This window comes from Mus musculus, chromosome 19 (genome assembly GCF_000001635.26).
Source record: "Mus musculus strain C57BL/6J chromosome 19, GRCm38.p6 C57BL/6J".
Taxonomy (NCBI): domain Eukaryota; kingdom Metazoa; phylum Chordata; class Mammalia; order Rodentia; family Muridae; genus Mus; species Mus musculus.
In genome coordinates, this window is record NC_000085.6 from 33,206,942 (window position 1) to 33,219,172 (window position 12,231).

The window sequence follows — 12,231 nt, forward strand, 5'->3', positions numbered from 1 at the left end:
GATATGGAGAATGCTACTTCGTTTTATATATCCTAATTAAAGAAGCAATTACTTTATTATTAAATAATCACAACATACAATTATTAACTAGATTACATATAATGTGAGGTAAGAACTATATCTCATGGGCTTTGAATGTCCAGGATCTGTGACTTGTTCTTATGTGGGCATTATTGACTATCAATGAAGACATCCCCATGTTAGAATTGGTAATTTTGTAAGAATATAATATGAAACAAATTACTATGTTGTCAGTATCCTGAGAAACAACAATTACTGTTTTCATAATACTATTCCTTTCTTTCTTCCTAGCTTGGACCTTGGGCAAAACTGTATTAAGTATGTGCTTGTCTGGTCTCCTCTAGGAAGGCAGTCAAGCAACGTCCAATAATGTTCTCCTCTCATGAGTAGCAGAGATTAACATCTTAAGATCAAATTCATGGGCTATGCAACATGCTGGGTGAAAGTGTCTTGTAGTTCATGATGTGTGCCCTGTTTTGCATGGGCTTGGTTCTGTTCCCTACGGTTGTCTTCTTCACCTGGTATTGACATTTTGGGCATGCTAAAGAATACCGTGATGCTGATAACAAAGCACCTATCCTCACTACTACTGTGTGTTCACTCCTAATACTGTAGTCAATAGCAACACTGTTCATGCCAACATTTGCTTAAGCCTCAACTTTCTACCACAAGTTCATTGCTTGAAGCTAATTACAGAGCACTGCTTCTTTCTGGTTTGCCTCTATATAGCTCATGTGCAATGGAAGTTAGGAGGGCAACTTGTAACTGATCAGATCAAGGGAAACTGCCCTTCATTTACTTATTGTTTTTACTTTTATGTTGAATTCAAGAGAAAGCTCATGCACTGTACTGATTTAACTCCTAAGACCAGGCCTTCCAGCTCTGTGGATACACAAAGATAAAGCTATCTTAGCCAGAATAGCTGTGCTTGCTGCACTTAAAAGGGATGTAGGAATAGAACCAAAAGACCAAGTTTTTATAAATAGTCCCTACAGGAAGCTAGTATGGAGCTTGACAATTTACCATTTGAGAGTCATTCCTTTTGTGTGATAGTGTCATCACAGAAGTGGTCATCTTTCACTCCACCTGGAACAAATTGAGTGTGCACTTGGACTCCATAGGCATGGCTGTCGTTAAGCCTGGAAGCACAGTTTCAGAAGTACTTCTGGCAAGCAATAAATCTAGAGTTTATTGATGACAGACTTCAGCAGTTATAGCTATGTAGGAGTTCCCTGGGGAAATATTTCTTTTATCCTGAGAGGCATCTCTGGAGCCAGAAAAATCTGGGTCTGAATTTGGTTCTGACATCTGTATGACCTTACTCCAGTTACTTAATCTCCCTCAGCATCTGCTTGCTTGTAAAATGAGAATAATAATAGTCCCTGCCTTAAAGGGCTCTTAAAACATGAGATTAGATGATAGAAAGTACTTAACACAATACCTAGAATATAAAAGAGAACTGCAAAAATACAATAGGATTGATTTTTAAAAGGCTTTTGAGCTATCTTTGAGCATATCCTTTGTGTTTGTAATTATGTATCTGTACACACACACACACACACACACACACACACACACACACACACACACCCATGAGTCTTTCACTTGCTAACCATATGCTCTACCACTGAGTTACACTTCAGCCTGGACACATCAGGACAGTATAACACTAACAATACCTTCTGACTTTGTGTCTCAGAGCAGAAGATAAAAACAAAACAAGAGAACACTTAGTGGATCATTATGCAAACTAAAGTGTTTTATTTAGAGGGAAGGTGTATATTTTTGAAAACTTAATGCAAATTGTGATTTTTTTTTCAGAAAGAAATCTGTTTTAGAAGGTTGAAGATTTAGCCATTTGTTTTTGAAAATGAACAAAATCCTGCATTTTGGATAATTTTCCTATCACCAAGGATAGTTTCAAACTAGTGACCCACTTTATTAGGCTTCTTAAGGGCTGGAGTTATAGACATGTATCACTAAACTTGGATACTTTTCTTAATGTTAATTCTAATCCAGAATTAAATATACATGTCATTAAAAATGAATTTTTCTATGATCACTTGATGTTGTATTTTGTTGAAAATTTTAGTATTAAACTATTTTTATACTAACCTATTATTACCCAAATAAAAACAATTAGTATGTAAGTTATCTGTAGTTAATATGCATAGATTTCTTTTAAGTTTATGGGATGCATTTCAGAAGCATTGCTGTTCAAGGGATAAAGTTCTCATTGAGCAGGAATTGATCTTCATACTTCCTAGATATGGGATCCTAACAGTCAGTACATTACATAGAAGTAACTTATTTTATTAGCAGAATATCACTTAATTGATCACAACTTCATCTTAGTTTGCTCCTAGTGGAGGTGCAGATAATAGAGACAGATTTTAGGAGCAAGTTTTAGGCTTTCGTGGTTGAACAGGTGACCCTTTCCACACTGGGTGGATTCTACTCTAAAGGCCTTGGCACTTGGAAGGCCCAGTGAGTCATTGTCCCTCATGCATGGTGAATGAGTTCTCTGTTTTCTCCCCAGACTTCAGAGAGAGGTGATTTTGTGTCTTTGTTTCTTTTTTTCTTATTTTTCTTTTTCTGACTCCCTACCTATGTAATTATAAAGAACATTCTGCCAGGATAAAAAGATGTTTACATTTCAGGATCCTGGTAATCTTCTATCACCTCTTTGCCTCTCTTCTCCCTTCCCCAATGACCAAAGTCAGAGTCTTCAGCCTTGCAGATGCAACTGGCTCCTCAAGAAGCCTTATGATTTACAATCACTGTATTGCAAACACGCCCCTCACTCTTCTCTATCTGAAGGTTCCTTAAAGTTGAAATGACATTTGATTGTTTCTATAGCAACAAGTTCTAACCACACCATTATGAAAAGAACTAGCACTATCAGCTGTAGAAACTGTCTTCTGATATAATGAAGGGTTAGTTAATTTAAGCATTGTTTACTGCAAGCCCACTATGCGCTATGTTGGGCACTATAAATATCTCTCTACTAAACATTTACTAGAGTGGAGGGCAGATTTTAGACAAAGATATAAACTAGTTTCATTCTAGTTACTGACAACTTCATCCTCAGGAATTTTCATTTGGGGGTTTCAGAATCTAAATGCAGTTGGCTTTCTGGTTCTCCTTTTAGAACATATATTGTAAGTCAGCAAACCATAGTGAAGTGATTGGAAGATCTCTTCCTTCTTTCCGTGCATTCTAAACTTTTTAGACCATTATGCCATCATTCTTTCTGCAGGAAAAGTGCTGAGAATATGAAAATACAGCATTGTGTCTGCTGTTATAGAAAATGTCACAGAATATCATGCATATTTTACAGTCATTCTTCCTAGCCTAGCCACTTAATTACTTCAGGCCATGCCATTTATGAACAGTATAGTTGTTCTAAAATTCACAACAATAAAAAATTTTATTACATGCCACCTCTTATTTTCATACAGATATTATATATATTTATGTATATACGGACAGGGTCACTTCGTACTGAGACTTACGAGAATTAATATTCCAATTCAAAGCTTTCACAGTTTTGGAAATCATAAAACATTGTTTGCCAGGACCTGGAGTCTGTGGTATTGAGGCAAAATGTCAGAATCTGCTGGAATGAGCTACTCAAAAAATGTTCGTTTTGGATTTTGCAGACCCACAAGCTGCTTTTCTATTTACAAAATAACCTACCCACAATGCTTAGCTAAAGCCAAACCAAATAAACTGAGATAGGGTACAAAAGTTATAAGTGGTACTGGCCTTCATCTAATGTAATCTCATAGGATTTTATTTGTGATTCAATAATTATACTTTGATAAATAACACATTTTTCTTTTTTTTTACTGTTATTTTATTTTTTTGATTTTTTTCTTTTATTAGACATTTTCTTTATATACATTTCAAATTTCAAATGCTATCCCAAAAGTTCCCTATACGCTTCCCCCTTCCTGCTCCCCTACCCACCCACTCCAGCTTCTTGGCCCTGGCATTCCTCTGTACTGGGGCATATAAAGTTTGCAATACCTAGGGGCCTCTCTTCCCAGTGATGGCTGACTAGGCCATCTTCTGCTACATATGCAGCGAGAGACACGAGCTCCGGGGGTACTGGTTAGTTCATATTGTTGTTCCACCTATAGGGTTGCAGACCCCTTCAGCTCCTTGGGTGCTTTCTCTAGCTTCTCCGTTGGGGGCCCTGTGTTCTATCTTATAGATAACTGTGAGCATCCACTTTTGTATTTGCCAGGCACTGGCATAGCCTCATATGAGACAGCTATACCAGGGTCCCTTCATCAAAATCTTGCTGGCATATGCAATAGTGTCTGGGTTTGGTGGTTGATTATGGGATGGATCCCCGGGTGGGGCAGTCTCTGGATAGTCCATCCTTTCGCCTTAGCTCCAAACTTTGTCTCTGTAACTCCTTTCATGGGTATTTTGTTCCCTATTCTAAGGAGGAATGAAGTATCCACCCATTGGTCTTCCTTCTTCTTGATTTTCTTGTGTTTTGCAAATTGTGTCTTGGGTGTTCTATGTTTCTGGGCTAATATCCAGTTATCAGTGAGTGCATATCTAATGACTTCTTTTGTGATTGGGTTACCTCACTAAGGATGATGTCCTCTAGATACATCCAATTGTCCAAGAATTTCATAAATCCATTGTTTTTAATAGCTGAGTAGTACTCCATTGTGTAAATGTACCACATTTTCTGTATCCATTCTTCTGGTGAGGGACATCTGGGTTCTTTCCAGCTTCTGGCTATTATAAATAAGGCTGCTATGAACATAGTGGAGCATGTGTCCTTATTACCAGTTGGAACACCTTCTGGGTATATGCCCAGGAGAGGTATTGCGGGACCTTCCAACAGTATTAATAACACATTTTTCAATTTGATGAAAAGCACAATTATTTTGGGTTTCAGGTCAGCACTTACTTTTCAGTTTTAAAAAGAACATTATTAACACACACCAGGGAATATTATTCATTTTTTATACTTTTTGTTTTGTTTCCCTTTTATCCATGATATTGAACTGTAAATATTTACTGCAAGGTTTTGATTGTCTTCCTCAATTTCACATTGAGGGCAATGATTCCAGATTGCTATTTAAACAGAATGTGCAAAACAAGTAATCATTTTATAGTCTGAGTTCATGAGGTCCGGGATGCTTGGGGTGAAAATTAATTTATACTCTGGTTTCCCACTTAGTAACCATTTCACTGTGCAAGCTTCCCTTTTGCATAAAGATTCACGTGCAAAGGAGAAAATCTGAGTGTGATCCCATAAAAATATTACCTTCTGTTCCAAGTGAAACAGACTGAGAAACCGAGTGACATAGCACAGTCAATGTCTCTGTGCTGGACTTAAGGTAGGGTTTGTAAACCTAGTGTTTGAATTCCATTAGCAGTTTCAAGTTCGTAACCTTTTATGACTGTCAAAGTGAACTGGCAGGAAGAACAGATCTGCCTTTTCCTCAAGCATGGCTGGAAAACCCTGCACTTTTACTTGTTCACTGGGGTCCCACCCTCAGCTTTATTTCAATAACGTCAGGTGCCAAACTCAGAGGGAGGTTATGAAACTCACAGAACAGTGCGATTCAACTGTGTGAAATATATGCAAATCTCCTGTTATATACTATGTAACTAACTATAAAATGGGCATGATATAAATACCATTAGGACAGTAAGCAAGCACAAATTCACTCATATTTACAATATGATTATTGGCTTTAGTAAATAACATAAAATCGAGGAATTTTCTTTTGTGAAAATAGAAACTGTTTTAATAGATTTGGTAAGAATATTGTTACTTCTCCTATAAATAAATCTCAATATTAGTCATCACTAAAAGTCATTCATGGGAGGAAATTTTGGATATTGGGAAGTCCTATTTAAGTAAAACATCTTTTTGACTTTTTAAGATCAGAGAAGGTTCCTGCCCCTTCCCACCCAAGACCTTTGTCATTCTCTTTCACTTTTCTTGTCCATCTCCCACTTGAAGACAGTATTAGTACAGAAAAAAAAAAAACAAACCCTGCTACAGTGTGGTCATTAACACCTCTCATATTGAAGAACCAGCTGAATCAAGGACCGGGGACTTATTTGTGCTTATTTGGGTGTGAGATTAGGTTGCTATTAAAACACAATGAGAAAAGTTAGTAATTGTTTTATATACTAATAAACTGAATGTTTTTCTACAATTTATTATCACATTTATTTTTATTAAATAGTAAATACCAAATATTTGTTAAGTATTTAGGCATAAAATTTATTATTATATTAAATTTAAACTATTTATTTATTATGTGATTTATTATCATTTGCCAAAATGGTATTTTTTATTGTATAATTCTAAGGATTATTTTAAAATCAGAAAATTTGCATTTTGTGATGTTTTATTGTCCTGTATTCACTGTAGATAGTGAGGAGTTTCATAAAGATATTTTCGTGGACATATACCATGTTTTTTTAACCATCTTTCCTACCCCATCCTCTTCTTGTTCCCTTCCCCAGTATTTCCATTCAGTCTCTCAGACAATCTCACTTTGATATTCATGTCATATGTATACCTACATATGTATGTGTGTGTGTGTGTGTGCACGCACGCGCGCAGTGTATGGGAGAAAGTATGAGATATTTTTCTTAGTCTTATTTTACTTAAAATGATAATTTCCATGTTTACTCACTGTCTTCCAGATAATATAATTTCACTTTTCTTTATGGCTGGATAAAACTCTACAGAGTATATACATTTCTAAAATTTATTTGTCCATTAATTTTTGGGCAGATACTTAGACTGATGCTATAATTTTGTAACTATGAATCATGTAGCAATAACACAGATGTACAAGTTTCTGTTAGATTTGGGGTCCATTGAGTGTATGCCCAGGAGTGGTGTAGACTAGACATATAGTAGCTCAGTTTTTTGTGTACTGAAGAATTTCCATGCTGATTTTCAGAGTAGCTGATTTAATTTACAACCTCTCCAGCAGTGCAATATGTGATCCCACCCCCATCTCCACATCCTTTCCAGCATTTATTGCTATTCCTTTCTTAATATATGGTTGCTGTGACTGGGTTGAATAGACTCTCAGTGGTATTTTAATTTTTATTTCCCTGTTGACTAAAGATGTTGTTAATTGTGTGGGTTTTTTTTTTTTGAGAACTGTTCATTCTATTAGCCCATATGCTGATTTGATTGTTTGATTTGATATTTAATTTTTAAGTTCCTTATATATTATAGTTTTTAATCCTCTGTAAGATAAACACTTAGAAAAAACTTTCCCCATTATCTTTCCACTCAATAAATGGTTTCTCTGTTGTGCAGAAGCTCTCCAATTTCGTGTAATCTCTTTAGTCAATGCTGCTTCATTTGTAAGCTACTGGAATCCTATTCAGAAAATACTGGCTCACACCTACATCTTTTGTGTTTTCCATGTTTTTTCCCTTTGCAAGTTTCATAGTTTTAGGTTCTCTAGTAAGGCTTTTAATCTACTTGACATTAGTTTTACACAAGTGAGAGATACAGATCTGGTTTAATTTTTGTAGAGGTGGGTATCCATTTCCTAGGTCTATTTGTTGAGGAGTCTCTTTTTTTCCAATGTATCCCCTTGACATCATTCTCACAAATCAGGCAACTGCAATTGTGTGGGTTTACTACAGAGTGCTTTGTGCCACAGCAGTAAGTTATATTTCTATTTATTGCTATTTGAAGTTGTTATTGCTATAACATAGAAGCTTAAACCAGGCATGGTGATACTTCCAGCACTCGTTTTTGCTGAGGTTGCTTTGGCTATTCAGTGTTCTTATGCTTCTATACGACTTTTATGATTTTCATCTATTTCTGTGAAAACTTGGAACAGATTCATTATGTAGATGCTTTCAATAAGGTAGCCATTTGTACAGTATGGTGTCTCCTGATTCATGAGCAAGGAGTATGAAGGTCTTTGGATCTTCCAGTATCTTCTTCAACTTCTTTCTTGAAGGTTTTAAATGCCATTTATAGAGCCTTTCACTTCCTTGATTAGGTTTATTTCAAGAAATTGTGATTATTAATTGTTTGAAGCGACTCTGATGGAGATTTTAGTAGGTTTGTTGTATACAGTCTTTATTATATTAAAGTATGTTCCTTCTATTCCTATTTTTTTTCTTTTTTGTTTTTTATCATGAAGGGATTTTGGACTTTGCAAAAGTCCTCTTGTACATTTGTGGGTAGATTCATGTGAGTACTGTCTTTGACACAGGCACTGGACTTTCCTTGCAATTCTGTAACTAAGCCAACTTGATCATAATCTTTTAATGTAATGTTAAGTTTGATTTGCCTATCTGTTTTTGCAGCCATTTTCATGTCAGTTGAAAAAAATATTGTTCTATAATTGTTCTTTTCTTCCTCCTTCCCCTCCTTCCTTCCTTCCTTCTTTCTTTCCTTCCTTTCCTGGTTTTGCTAGCAGGGTAATACTGGAAGAAATGGGTTTAGTAGCTTCCCTTTCTGTTCTTTTTTAAGAAACAGTGTGAGAAGCACTGGTCTTAGTTTGTAAAGATCTAATAGAACTTTGTAATGAACCGATCTCAGCGTAAACTTATTCATTTATTTATTTACTTCTATTTTTATTAATGCTTCAATTTCATTGCTGGTTATAGACCTATTTGTTTATATCCTCTTGGTTTGGTTTCGATAGCTGACACATATTTAAACATGGATCCATTTTTTTCTAGATTTTTAAAATTTATTGCAACATAAGTCTTCAAATTAGCCATAATGATCTTCAGAATTTCAAAGGTATCTTTTGGGATGTCTTTCTTTTTGTCTCTAACCTTATTGGTTTGGGTATTTTCGCCCTTTCAGCTTAGCTAAGGATTTGCCAACTTGTTTATCTTTTGAAAAAACCAACTCTTTGTTTTTTTTGTTTTTGTTTTGTTTGTTTGTTTGTTTTTTTGGTTTTTTTTTTTGACTATGTTGCTTTTGTTTCTCTTGCACTGATTATGGCTCTAATCATTGTTTTCTTTCATCTTGAGTCTGGGTTTGGCTTGTTCTTGTATCACAAGACCTATTTGCAGTCTCTCTACTTTTCTAATGATATTTGTAGGCATAAATTTCCTCCTTCGAATTTTTTTTTAATTTAATTCCTAGGTTCTGTTATACTATGTTATCATTCACATTTAATTCTTGAAAATTTTAAATGTCCCTCTTGATTTCTTTGATTTATTCATTGCTCAATAGCGTGCTGGTCATGCACCATATATTTATGGCTTTTTTTTTTCAAGATTTTCTTGCTGTTAATTTCTAATTATAGTCCATTATGATCAGATAAAGCTTAGAAGTAGAGGCAATTATGTTAGCTTTTGTTGTACTTGTTAAGACTTGCTTTGTCATCTAAAATATGCTCTATTTTAGAAAATGTTCCATAGGCTGATGAGGAAAAGATATAGTCCTTGTAATAGAATATTCTGTAGATGCCTCCTAAATATATTTGATTTATTGTATCATTTAACTTTGATGTTTCTCTTGACATCTTTTGGTCTAGATGACATTTCTATTTGTAGTATGATGTGGTGAAATCACTATTGATGTGTTGATATTAATGTGCCTTTCCACTCAGTATTACTCATTTTATGAAGCTGTTCGGCATGAGTTGATGCTCTATGCGAATGTTTTGGGTTATATCTTCTTGATGGATGGTTTGAAGTGTAATATGTCAGTTGTTAATATGACTGCATCATTATCTATGTCTGCTTGGTATGAAGTGTTTCAGAGAAGATGCACAGATTGACTGTGGGTTGGAGTGTCTGCTCAGGTCTCAGCAATGGCCACCATTCCCTTAGGAGTTTTCCAGCCCTTGGCATGCAAGGTATGTCACTTCAGGGGACTTGTAACCAGGCCAGCCTCTGTTTCCAAAGTGTGCTGGATGGTCCCCTTTTCCCATGAGGATTCCAACATCCAAGGATCTGATGTTGTGCTCCCCTGAGTCGTGTTTACCTTGGGAGCTAGATCTTTTGATCTTTCTAGAGCTTAGACCCACTGTGTCCTTGGCCAGTTTTAGCCTGGTTAGCCCCGTCCTGGTGTTCCTGTGGTTCTCGGAGTCTACTGCTTTTAGAGGCTGAGGTGGAGCTTTGGAGTCAGGAAACATAGTTGTGACAGCATTTTGTACATTTTACAGCAGAGCAGTTTTAACTAGAACGTTCCTTGTGGGATTTGATCCCTGCTTGCCCTCGTGGGATTTCATCCCTGTCGCAGTACCACAGGATGGTGGCTTTGGGTAAATTTTCAGATCTGTCTCCTGTAGCTTGTTGCTTTATTGTTGAAAATTCTATTTTTGCAGCCTTTGCTTCTGGTCGGATTTGGGGACCCTCTCCCTTCCCGGCTACTTCTGCCCAGTGGGGCAGGTTATTGTCTGCTATGTCTCTTATGATCTCTTGTTGCGAGGCTCTGGTTCTATGCCGTCTCTCACAGTGTTTTCTGTGATGCTCTGCTGCTGCTGTTCTGTTCTTCTCACCTCCTTCTGAAGTTGCAAATTGGATGTTTTTGTCTGGGTTTACGGAAACACATGAAGGGGCTGGTTGCTACTACTCCATGATTGTTAGCAATTAAAACAGTCAAGTTTAACAACATTTTGACCAGAAAGAAGTTCTTTTCAGATTGTATTTTTCATAGTTAAAAATGATGCTGTTTTTATACTGCTTCTGTTATTTTAAACTTCTTTCTTCCTCCTCCTCTCTATCAAGAAGTGAACAAATTGAAAGAACTATGACTCTTGTATATGATAAATAATTTGTAGTTATTTAATTTCCCAAATGGCTCCAACAATAATGCCTGTGTACCTTCGTTTCTCAAGAGTGACTCTAACATCCTCTTTGCCAAGAGGCATGGACTGTATAGCCCTTTGTTTTGGACCCAGAAAGGTTTATGATTAAGGCAAAACTGACAATTTGTGACTTTTAAGCTAGATCATAAAAGAAAAGATGACACAACTTAGGCCCAGTTCTCTTGAGAGATTCAATTTTGGAACCCAGCCATGGTGTTCTGGAGACTCTCCAGCCATTTGCAGAGGCAAACATGGGTTTTTGGACAAGACCTCCAGCCTACACCACCATCAAACCACAACCTTGTGAGTGAAGATGCCTCAGTATGACTTCAGAACTTTTTGGCTGTCGTTTGGCTTTTGACTCTTTCCAGCTGAGGTTTTAGACACTGAAGTCTCAAGTGTCAAGAGACAAGCTGTTCATCGCATAACGTGTCCAGTGTCCTGAGCCGCTGGGTTCTTGACCTGGTACTGTGATTGCTTTCGTCCTAAGGTTGGATGGTGTACCGCATTGCAATAAACAGGGAAGTGGTCTCCTCTATGCTTCCTGACAATTTGGATTTCTTCTGTATACTGTGTATTAATGAGCTCTACCTATTTGACTCGTCACTCTTGTCTGATTCTTATATACTCTTTAAATCAATCCTTTTGGTACATATTGCTGTAAACGTATTGAACCTGTTGCTCACTAGGAGAGAGAAGTTTTATGCTATTCTGTAACACACTGAGTGCTTAGTGAAAGCATCACTTTACATCCATCATATCAGAGAAGATGGGCGGACTTCAGGTGGTATGCACAGTTGAGTGTGAATGACTGTTATCATTTGAGATGTAGAATATTAAGTTCTAGCTCTGTTAAAAATGTCGGATATAGATTTAGTACTGGTTTAACAACACTCATCACATTATTTCCATTACACTGGTAAGCAACAGCCCAAACCTTTTAAAAGGTAACTTCATCCCTTTTTTGTGGATTTTAGTCACAGAAAAAAAGAGAAAATGATCCTGTAACTAAAATAATTTTCTGAATAGCTCATTTATTTCTTAAGCAATGAGAGCTATATACTGGTAGTAAATAAATTAAATTGTGTTTGATTATAGATGTTGAAAAAATTATCCAGAGGAAAGAAAATTATTTAATACTGTTAGCTCTTTGGCACAATAATTGGTGGAAAATCCAAGAATATTGGAAGCAGCATCAAGTGTAAGCTAACATTTCAGGCAAGGGGCTGTGAGTGGTTACCTTGCCTCTGGATGTGTTGAGAGGTGGAACTAATACAGTAGTTATCATTTAGTTGAAGACTCAACCCTGCACTTGAAATGACTTGAGAATTAGCCTCTATGAACAAGCTGTATTTTAAAGGTACATATTGCTGTAAACGTATTGAACCTGTTGCTCACTAGGAGAGAG

General features: G+C 36.4%; 1 pseudogene across 1 annotated transcript in view; it reads right to left on the minus strand.

Annotated features, from left to right (window-relative positions):
• Window positions 1–12,231, minus strand: part of Rnls (renalase, FAD-dependent amine oxidase) — a 254,556-nt pseudogene that overhangs the window by 69,202 nt on the left and 173,123 nt on the right. The window lies entirely within an intron of this gene.